General features: G+C 52.8%; 1 protein-coding gene across 3 annotated transcripts in view; it reads right to left on the bottom strand.

The window, feature by feature from the left end:
* Nucleotides 1-7,614, bottom strand: part of RIPOR3 (RIPOR family member 3) — a 76,225-nt gene that overhangs the window by 41,439 nt on the left and 27,172 nt on the right. The gene's annotated exons all lie outside the window — the stretch shown is intronic.

Here is a 7,614-nt window from a genome sequence, read left to right as displayed (position 1 = left end):
TTGGGCCAGAGCATTCTTGGCCGGGGCGGGGCTGTGTATTTAACCCCTGGACACCAGGAGCACCACGCCCTCCAATGGTGACAACCAAGAGCGCCCACAGACACTGCCACGTGTCCCCTGGGTGGCAGAATCACCTCCAGTGGGAGCCACTGGGTTAAAGCAGCTCTTCAACTCTTGAGGGTTCGTGAATCAGCGTCGCGGGCATTCGGGGTAATTTTCACGTGTGAGAGTAGAGGCGTTGAAGGTGCGGTCTTCCGTGGGTGGCAAATACTTCCCCCCTCGCATGAATGGGGGTAGGAATCTGGGGGGCCCAGCAGCCCAGCATCTTCAGAAGGGGCCCCGGGGCTGCAGCTCCCATTGGGCCTGTGCCACCCCAGCCCCCGCACACACGCACCTGCACACTCACACCAGGATGCGGACAAGGGCCTGGAGCCTCAGAGCGGGGGCTGGAGCTCGGAGAAGAGGTTGGTGGCCCCCTCGGGGTGTTTGCTGTTAACATCAGAGTTCTGAATGACACCTGCCTTCCTCGCAACCCCTGCCCGGCAGCGAACAGAGACCCTAAGGCAACCTACTCATTTTGTCCCAAAGCACCCGACCATTGATGAACACTCACTGGCTTGGGTCCACTCAGCACAGGCAGGACTTGGATTCAAACCCAAGGGCCGCCTCGGTCACCCACTCCACTTCGGGCACTGGATGATCTGCCCGAATTCTCCATGGTCAGGGACACAGACGCTCCCTGCTACTCACCCGCACAGCTGGACATCAGAGCCACCTCCCCTAAACCGTCAGGACAGAGAAAGAATGCCATTCCCGACTGCTGTCTCTGCTCACCTCTGCAGTTAGGTTCCCTTCCCAGAGCACCGGGGACTCGTGCACGGGGCCCACGAAAATGGGTGGATTACTTTTAAAATCAGAAGATAAGAAATGAACTTTCAGGGGCGCCTGGGTGGCTCAGTCGGTTAAGTGTCCAACTTTTTGTTTGTTTGTTTGTTTGTTTTTTAGCGTCCAGCTCTTGATTTCGGCTCAGGTCATGATCTCCAGGTTCATGAGATCAAGTCCTGTGTTGGGCTCTGTGCTGGCAGCATGGAGTCTGCTTGGGATTCTCTCTTCCTCTCTCTGTGCCCCTGCCCTTCTTTCTCTCCCTCTGTCTCTCTCTCAAAATAAGTAAATAAACTTAAAAAAAACTGCCTTGAAAAAAAAAGAAATGAATGTTTAGGTTAAACAGAATGTTTTATATTATAGTGTATATGTGTTACTATTTCTATATTAATAGCGTGTATTTTATCCATTCTTAGGCCAATTCAGTGGTAAATACACTATTTCATATTTCTTATACAGGAAGAGTCCTGCGAAGGCCAAGATGCTGGGGACTCAAGAAAGTCGCCACGGGCCCTGCCCTTTGCCCTCTGCTAGCCCTCCTTCGAACCTGTCTGACTCCAGAACACTCCTGCCATCTCCAGCCCACAGGCTCCCTCCCCAGCTCCTTCCCACCCACACCCTTATTTTACAGATGCAGTGAGCCCATCTCTCCTCCCTCCCCCTGCTCTCGTTTACCCTCCACTCTCCCTGCTCCTCTGGCCCAGGCAGAGGGGCTGAGAGAGCAGCCAGGCGGGGCCTTACACTTGACCTCGATATGCTCTTTTGACCCTCACCAAAACGTGATGCCGTGGGTTCCACTTTGTCCTGTTCTGGCCCTTGGGATCTGGAAGGCCAAACCCAGGCAGCCTGGCTTCCAGGTCAGCCTCTTATCCACAGGCCCTAACTGCCAGGTTTCTGGAGTTGGCAGGGGCCCGGCTGATGTCACGGAGCCTCTGGGCCACCACCACCCCCAGTCTCCCACTGAGCACTGTTTAGATTCTCCTCTTCTTATCAACTTGGACCCCTTCCTTCTCCCACCTCACTCTGAGTGTTGTTTTGGGGGGGGGGGGCAAGTGGGTTTTTCACCCTCCTTTCCCTGGTTCCTCACGAGATCGAGTATTTCTATATGCTCATTATCTTTAGAATCTCCTCTTCTCGACTTCTCAGTTCATAATCCTTTATCCAGCTACCTAGCTATTCTTAGTGACTTCTAGTTTTCTCCCAGCCCCTCACGTGCTTTTTAACTTGTTCCTAATGGTGTGTGTGTGTGTGTGTGTGTGACAGAAGCTTCAAATATTTATGTGACCAGATCTGTCAACATTGTCCTATGTTTTAAGAGTTTGGAACTTTCTTTCTCCACCTCTAAGATTAGGTTTCTACTCTCTAGACCACTGAAGTCTAGCTCCCTGGGTGAGAATTTTGTCTCCCTCGCCAGGCTGTAAAGCCCTCAAGAGAATCTCCCTCCTCCATAGGGGCCCTTGGCCAAGAGCTTTCACTGTCTGCTCTGCTTCTCAGAAACACCCTGAATCCGTCCCCTCCTTTGCATCCCCCTCCCCCTGGGCCAAGCCCCCATCACCTCTCTGCCTCCACCTCACCCTCTGCCTCCACCTGAAAATGTCCATCAGGTTTCTTACACCCCTCCCCAGGCTTGCAGCTTCTGGACACATCTAACTAAAATCTCACCCCCGGAACTGTGCCCACAAAGCTCTGAAGAGGCACCCGCCTGCAGAGAGGCCTCGTTCAGCAGTGCCTAAGGATGGAACCCAGATCGGGATGGTCAGGAGCTCCCTACGCACTGCCCAGGAAGACAAGAGCACCTGTTGTGCCCCTTTCGCGCCCTAAAAAATTAATCACAACTGGGGCTTGTCCTAGAAAAGGCAGGGGGTAGGTTGGGGATGGGGTGGGGGAGGACTTTCAAAGCCTTGACACTCACCATCCCTCCTATTTCCACCCATTCCCACCCAGCCTGGAGGGCAGGCGGGACGAGTTGTCATCCCCCCACCCCGTTTACAACTGCAGTGCTGCGGCTCAGAGGGGGCAAAGGGTTTTGCCAAACTCACACAGCCGGGGCGGGGTGGGCAGGGGGGAAATACTGTCATTCAGACACATTTTGAGCACTTAAGTGGTGACAGGTGAGGAGCTAGGCTGCACAGGGACCACACGGGAGGACCCTGGGTGGGTGAGGGGCTGTAACTCAGGAGCCCGGTGAGTATGAACATTTCAAGCCCACTCACTGCGGTTGTTCACACGCCTTCTATACCCCACGGTTGCCTGTAACCCCAGTCCCTGCGTCTGGCTGAGATGCATGGCCCAGTGGTGCAGAGTCAGCCTCCTGGATGCCCGAGCTCCCCCGCCAGCAGGTCCCGGGACTCCTGTGCAGGCACGTGGGCTGGTGGACGGGGACTGTTTGCTGATGGAGGCTGTTAACAGCACCGAAAATGGTCAAGGGTTCAACGAGAGATGAGCCATCTGGTCATCCCAAGGTAAACAGTTTACAAGAGACAAAGCAAGCCAGCCTGCCGTTTTGGTTTTTCTTTCGACAGCGCCATGCGCCCTTTCCTTTTCCCCCTGCTACCAACTGCAGAGACAGGCTGTCCCAGGCCCCCTGACCCCAGCTCGGTGCCACCCTGGGACAGGGAGGCAGGAAAAGTCAGATGTTTTCACAACTTTTCTTGCCCCGTTCTCAGGACTGAGTGACTTTATGCCAGGTGGTTAACCCACAGTGTAAGGAGAGTGGATTTCCTCCCAAAGGAACAGGCTTATTTTCTAGAACCCAAAGCCTTCAGTTTCAAGCATCTTCAGCCTTAAATCCATTTCCTGTTGGAAGAAGACCCCTACTGGTCTCCCCAGGTATTGCAGCCCTGCTCTACCAGCCACTAAAAATGCCCACAGAAAAGGAAGAGAGGGGCTCCGTTCCCTATGTTCACAGAGAAGCCAGGGGATTCTCAGGCATACAGGATATGGATGTGCCGTAACAGCCTGAAACAAACAGTTTGTGCTGGAATTGTAATCCTGGAGTTTCCAAAAGTGTTGCAAAACCCTCCAGGCAGACTCTGGAGTTTGTGTACTATAGGCTGTTTATCAATTAATTCCTTCTTTGCCAAACATTCCTACTTGGCCCACTGGGAGACGAGTTCGGTGGGAACGCATCTCCGATTTTGTAATGAAAACCACCAGGGAGAGAGGGCTCATGTTACAGAAGATGTAGCTGGAACAGGTGCTTCCCATAAGGACAAGGGTAGTGCTAAGTTTTGAGCTCGTGTAATAAAGAAGGGTGATATCTGGGGACCAGGAGTTGGGGACCCTGCAATAACCCAGGGGATACACATCCACAGATCCACAGGGAGGGTGATGATTATAAGTCTTGAGGTCCAAAAAAAACAAGTTCAAGTTCAGACTTTGCCTCTTTCTGGCTCTGCGACTTAGACAAGTCACTTAACCTCTGAGCCTTGGTTTCCTCATCTATAAAATCATCGACATTACCTTACATTACTCCATTTACAGTTTTCTCTTTATTAAAAGGAAAAACCAAACTATAACTTATAGCTTTTTTTAAAGTTTATTTATTTATTTATTTATTTATTTATTTTTTTTGAGAGGGGATGGGCAGGGGCAGAGAGAGGGAGAGAGAGAGAGAGAGAGAGAATCCCAAGCAGGCTCTGTGCTGTCAGTTCAGGGCTCAAACTCAACGAACTGCAAGGTCATGCCCTGAGCCTAAATCAATAGAGGCCTAATTGACTGAGCCACCCAGGCGCCCTAATTTATAGCTTTGTCTACTGCTTTGCGCAGCAGACAAGGTTAGAGACCTGAGAAAGTGTATTAATTTTCTGTGGCTGCTGTAACAAAGGACCATAAAACAGGTAGCTTAAAACAACAGAAATGTATGGTCTCTTCTGGAAGCTAGAAGTCCAAAAATCAAGGTGTCGGCAGGGCCCTGTCCCCTCTAAAGTCTCTAGGAAAGGGTCCTTCCTTGCCTCTCCCAGCTGTTGCTGGTGGTCGTCTGTCCTTGGGCCTTCTTGGCGTCTAGCCACACCTCTCCAGTCGCTGCCTCTTGGGTCACGTGACCTCCTCCCAGGGGTCTCTGCCTTCACAAGGCATTTCCCTCTTGTTCTAAGCACACGGTCACTGGACTGGGGCCCACCCCAGTGACCTCATCTTAACTTGATTACAGCTGCAAAGACCCTATTTCCAAAGAAAGTTACATGCATCAGTACAAGGGGATAAGACTTCAGCGGATCTCTTGGGGTGGGGGCGGGGGGACACACTTCAACCATAACGGGTAGAAAACACTTTGTTTAATGCAGCAGGCTAAGGGGATTCTAGATGTGTCAAGGTGGGCCCCGAGCATTGGTGGGTGGGAGAAAAAACACTAGTTCAGTATGAGAAAACACAGAAATGTGCTTGTTGGTGACTGACAGCTGGAGAAGGGGAGGGCTTTGGGGGATGGGAGGGAATGAGACATGAAATTCTCCAGGCAATGAAATTTTGGGATGGGGATTCTGAAATTTACTTCCAAGTGTGCTCCCCCTGGCTTCCCATTACCCCGAATTCTGTAGACTTTCTCTCCTCCTGATGGCAGGCACCCCTTTTTCCTTCTGAGGACTTAGTTGCTTGTTTATTTATTTATGGGAGGGGAGAGCGCAAGTGGGGGAGGGGCAGAGAGAGGGGGACAGAGGATCTGAAGCGGGCTCTGCACTGACAGGCTGACGACAGCGAGCCTGATGTGGGGCTCGAACTCATGAACCACGAGATCATGACCTGAGCCGAAGTCAGAGGCTCCACGGACTGAGCCATCCAGGCCCCGTGAGGACTTAGTTTTTGCCCATTTACTGTATTCCAGGCCTGTGCGCACCCCTGGTGACCTTCCGGGAGACCCCCTCGGCTCAAATCCACCAGATTCTTTTCACGGGCTCCCAGCAGCTGTCTCTAGAGTCCGCTCTCCCAGCAGGCTTGTGTCAGCAATAGTTTAGGAAAAACGAAAGAATTGGAGCAGTGTCCAACATGGGATAAAGGGGGGAAAGACAGCAATTTTGGAAGAGTGGAGGATTTTTAAAAATTAACATGTCAGCACAAAGGTACCTAGAAGAAATGTTAAGACCCTCAAGAATCCTTGGGGGCAGTGAGGGAGAGGGTAGGGGCCAGGGTCCTGGGTTTCTCACTGGGGTCTCGGGCCTTGGTTTAAATATAAAAGGGGGTACCCCACAGGAAGTCTAGAAGATGTGGGCCTCTGGGGACTGACGCTTGAGGGATCCGAATGCCTGGCGCCCGCTGACACAGGGCAGTGATGGCTGTTACCTGACACATTGTCCCCTGGAGTGCGTGGCCCCTCGCTTTTGGCCAGCGCCTCACAGCCTCGGCCAAACCGCCTCCCCCGCGGGGAGGCTGGGCCCCTGCCAAGCTGGGCCCTTCCTGCACACATGCTGTTTTGATTCTGCGCCCCTCTGGCTTTATTGGTTTTTTCCTGCTAAATGAGGTGAGGTTTGCCCAGCCCAGTGGCAATTCCTGTAAAAGCTGGAGTTTCGATGACCCAATGTGGCGAGTTTACAAGGAAGTACTCCCTGTAGGCTGGGCTGCCTGGAAATGATGCTTCGTCCCTTCCAGGGACAGCCAAGAGGTCTGAGGGTTCTAATGGGAGGCAGGGGTGCTATGGGCGCCAAGAGCCCCGGGCTGGGGGTCAGAAATCTGGACGTCAGCCCTTGCTGGGCTAGGTAGGCGTTCTCCTCTCTCTGGTGGGCAAAATGGGGATAAAGCACAGACCCCACAGCATTGCTGTTGGGCTCCAACGGGATTACAGATGTAGGATCGGTCTGAGAGCCATGAAGCGCTAACAAATGAAAAGATGTATCGGTATAACTGTAGCTACTGTGATCATCGTTATTAGAACCTAAGATCTTCTGCGGCAGGCAGAATATTAAGATGGCCCGCAGTGACCTCTGACCTTGCATAATCCTTTCTCGTTTGAGTGTGGATGGACCCTGTAAATATAATGGGCTCTTGTGTTACCTTCTATGGCGAAAGGGAGGCTATCCTGGGTGGGCCTGACCTTATCAGGTGAGCCCTTAAACAGGACTGGCTCTTCTAGCCGAAACGATGTTTAAAGTAGGGGAGGGATTCGGTGTGAGGGAGAGTCTGCATCGCTGGCTTTGAAGACCGGGGGGGCCGTGGGGCAAGGAATCCTGAGGGCCTCTAGAAGCTGAAGGTGGCCCCAGCTGGCAGCGAATAAGGAAGCGGGGACCTCAGTCCTGTAGCTACATGGGGCCAAATAACGCCCACAAGAGTGATCTTGAAGCGGATTCGTCCCCAGACCCCTCCGGACAAGAACCCAGCCTGACTGGTATCTTGAATCCAGCTTTGCAATGCCCTCCGCAGAGACCCGAGCCCCACCAACTTCTGCCCTCCGGAACCGGGAGTTCCTAAACGGGGATTGGGTTAAACTGCTGGGTTTGTGGCAGCCCGTTCCACGGCGGTAGGAGACCAACAAACTCTGCCGAGGGAAGCCTTAAAATGGAAGGCTCGCCGTGCGCCTAGCGGTTGGAGACGAGGCTCAAATGCTGACCGTACCGTTCACCGGCTGTGTGATTTTGGCCACACTATCTCCCTCACCTCCCAGAACCTCTGTTTCCTCATCTGTAAAACGGGGCATGAAGCTTCGGAGCAGGGTACGTCATAAGGGCACGTAGGAAATGCTCGAGAAACACGAGCACTGAACGTGTGAATGATTAGAAATGAGCTGAGAGCTAACGACGGCGCATC

The sequence above is a fragment of the Prionailurus viverrinus genome, chromosome A3 (genome assembly GCF_022837055.1).
Source record: "Prionailurus viverrinus isolate Anna chromosome A3, UM_Priviv_1.0, whole genome shotgun sequence".
Taxonomy (NCBI): Eukaryota; Metazoa; Chordata; class Mammalia; order Carnivora; family Felidae; genus Prionailurus; species Prionailurus viverrinus.
Note: the sequence above shows the minus strand (reverse complement) of the source record. Positions and strands in the feature narration are given on the sequence as shown.